The sequence below is a fragment of the Nesoenas mayeri genome, assembly GCF_963082525.1.
Source record: "Nesoenas mayeri genome assembly, chromosome: 2".
Taxonomy (NCBI): domain Eukaryota; kingdom Metazoa; phylum Chordata; class Aves; order Columbiformes; family Columbidae; genus Nesoenas; species Nesoenas mayeri.
The window spans coordinates 13,779,490-13,782,920 of NC_137543.1; positions in this window are offsets into that span (position 1 = coordinate 13,779,490).

The following is a 3,431-nucleotide window of genomic DNA, read 5'->3' on the forward strand; positions in this document are numbered from 1 at the left end:
AAAGCCATCAAGAATGAAGAGGCATGCTGAGCAGCCACCTCTTGATTAGTTTCCAAAATAGCATGCAAAAAATGTGGCATTAGCACAAAGAAAAAAATCCAATTTATTTTCTTTCCAGCTGGGAAATGTGTTGCCAAGTAATGCTGGATGTGAGGTTTATGTTATGGCTATCTCACAAAATGTCCTTAAGTAATAAAGACATGTTAAAAAAACCCTAAATCTAAATTGACCTCTTTGCATTTGTATATGTGAAAGAATCTTTTGTCATTGTTTCTTCTGGGTAGACTTGCTGTCTTTCGTTGTGAAGATAAGCTCTGTTCTTTCCCCAGTTTGATGAGTCCCATGTCATGCCTTTACAGTCCTGCCAAGAGAAAATGGATAGTAATTTCTTCCCAGCCCATTATCACAGCTCTTTAAACAACCTGAGGGCTGTAAATTAGTGATTTAAGTCAGGCCCTGATTAAAATCCTGCTATCAACAGGGAAGGTCAGAATGATTTCTCTGTCTGTGAGTTGCCCTCTCAGCATAGTCACCTCCTAAGTTATCCCCTGAAGGAGATAAGGACTTGCAGTCCCCATCGGCACCAGCTCCTGAGATGTGGTAGGAGCATAGCTGGGAAAGAGATGGGGCTTTGTGAGGTGGACCTGTCAGGCAGGGAAATGCTGTTCCCACAGAGGCAAACATGGCCTCAGGACAGCTGCATGGTCTCCATCCTTGGGGGTTTCTGAGATCTGACTGGATAAAACCCTGAGCAACCTGGTCTGATCTCATGGTTCACTCTGCTTGGAGCAGGAGGTTGAACTAGAGACCACCAGAGGTCCCTTCCTCCCTGGATTATCCTAAAATCCTATAATCCTATGAGAGAAAAAGTAGATGAAAAACAACGTGACAGGGCTGACAAATAAGAAAGTGTGTGCCAAGGAGATGGGCTTGTAAGCATCTCTGTGTCTGACCCCTTCCCCCTTTTGAGTGTCCTGCTCTGCAAGGGGAAGGGTCTTTCAGACCGAGATCCTCTGAGGTGTGATGGCTGATGGCATCTAATTCCCATTGAAAACTTTATTTCTGAAGCACTGGATGTCTGTTTCCCTGCTCGTATGAGTACCACAGCAGTAGTACCTGGCCGCCTAGTTATAGTCTGTGAAGATGGGGCAAAATAAATGGAAAATGGGAAAGATGGAGGGCTTTTAAGAATAGTAATCTGTGTGTCACACAGGTGTAAAATGATGTTCTGACATTTTAGAGGCCTGATCTTCCTTTGACAACATTTCTAGCAACCTGAAAATATCAGGGGCTGATCCTGTACCTGAAATGAACCATCTGATTCCAGGTTCGCCTTTATCAAAGATATTTTAATGTTCAGACCCAGCAAGAGCAGAGCAGTGCAGGATCTGCACATCTTCTCGTTGCTGTTGCCATGGGGCTCTTGTAACCAGAAACCATAGACAGGATAGATGAATAATCTGCTTAGGTGTCCAGTGTTCCTGGTGATATTTCATCCTCCAGAGGTCACACTGTATGTTCGGTCCGAGATAAGCTGGCAGATACCCATTCTCAAATGACATCATTTGAAGAAAAAGCCAGCGGTGTCTGAAATGCACAAGAAGGAGCTGTTTTAGGCAAAGGATTTGTTTTAAAATATTCCAACAAGAGTGCTCAAAGCTATATGAGTGGTTTCTGTGAAAGCTCTAGAAGCTCAGCACACTTTAAACCCAGCTATGTCCTTATTTAATGTGAAGCACTTAGCTTTGGCAGCCAAATTTCTTTTTGCCTGAAGACTGTTTTAATTAACGCTAGTAGGTCATTCTAACTAAAGAAGGAGGAGTACAATCGCTTTCATCTTAATCTTTCACTCTTTAATTAGAGATTGGCCTGAAACCAAGCCAGGAGCCCACACATCTTCACAGCCACACATACTGGGCCAAACTCATTATTGAATTACATGCTATATCTCTCTATCTGTACACAACACCAACAGTGGTGGCAGTGACACTTGTGAAGTTGCTCTGTTTTTCCAATACTGTAGGATTAAAACTTGTCTCTGTGCCTCTATAACACAAGTTCAGGTCAGGGGTTCAAAATTCAAGTTCAGATTTCAAGACCAGAGGTAGTCTGTTACCTCGCCTGCAAAATCAGAACCAAACCCAGATTTGATCAAGTCTTAAACTAAGCCTTAGTTCAGAATTAAGTATCATAACAATGTGAATGACAGATGTGGTGATGGGACACTCAGGGAAATCATGTTTGCTAAGCAGCTAAATAGAAAATGAGTAATGCAGAAGTAACAGAGGAATGGGAGAGAAGGATCATAAGAGTATTTGAACTGAAAGAATAAGAAGACCAGATAGCTGACCACAGCAGACTTCTCTGTGGGCAAGCGGCATCATTCACAAGTTGCAACGAAGGAACTTCTAATCAGACATACAGAAAAAAATCTTCACCAGGAGAGTGTTTCAGAACTGGAACAGGTTGTCCAGAGAGATTGTGAAATCTCCATCTCTCAAGATTTCAAAAATTCATCTGGACAAGTCCCTGGGCAACCTGATCTAACTCTGACGTTAGCTCTGCTGTGAGCAGGAGGTTGCACTAGGTGAGCTCCCAGAGGCTCCCCAACCCAATCGTCCCATGACTCTGGGAGAATTAGGTAGTTTGTGAGCAGAAGACTCTCTCCTCTCCAGCTTATAACAATTAAAATGGTGTCAGGTGCCCATGTTACCCTGGTTGCTCTCCCAGCCTGGGCTGAAGCCCATCATCCCAGCCAGCCACCTCTGCTGCTTGGGGCATCTTCCCATCCTCTCCAACTCATGGCATCTGATTAATTCTGATCCCTGTAATTGTCTCTTTCAACATGAGGAATGTTAATCCTGGGGTTTGCTCCCTCTCCCAGTTTTACAAAGACCATAATAAGGAATATTTTTTCTTGTCCCCCTGTCTATCTGGACTGCAAATTCTGGGACAGTGATGATCTCTCTCTTGGTAACTGTGCGGGCTGGTAGTCATTGAGACAGCACGTATAACACTGAATAAGCTCAGTGAAGTTTCTGCCTTGAACAGTCCTTCTTCCTTATCCATATTTGTTCATTTTCACCTGAATTGTAATAGGATCAGTGTATGAGTTTTAGAAGTTGTCTGACATCACCAGTCTTCTCTGTGCACCTGTCTGCTGGCTGATTAGATTACAGCTTTTTTCCGCTCTGCTGCTCTATGCATGGTAATAGACATTTCATCATCCCATTACATTAAAACATAAGAAGAGCAGCTCTGGGTCAGATCAAAGGTTCAACCATCCTTATCCCAAAACTGAGCAACCCCAAACACTTAAGGAGGGAGAGCAGAAGGAGCAGGGTGAGTACACAGCATTGCAGCAAAGTGGTTGTTCTTTGGTAGACGCTTCCATTTTCTAGAAACCGGCCACTGATGCAGTTCACACAGCA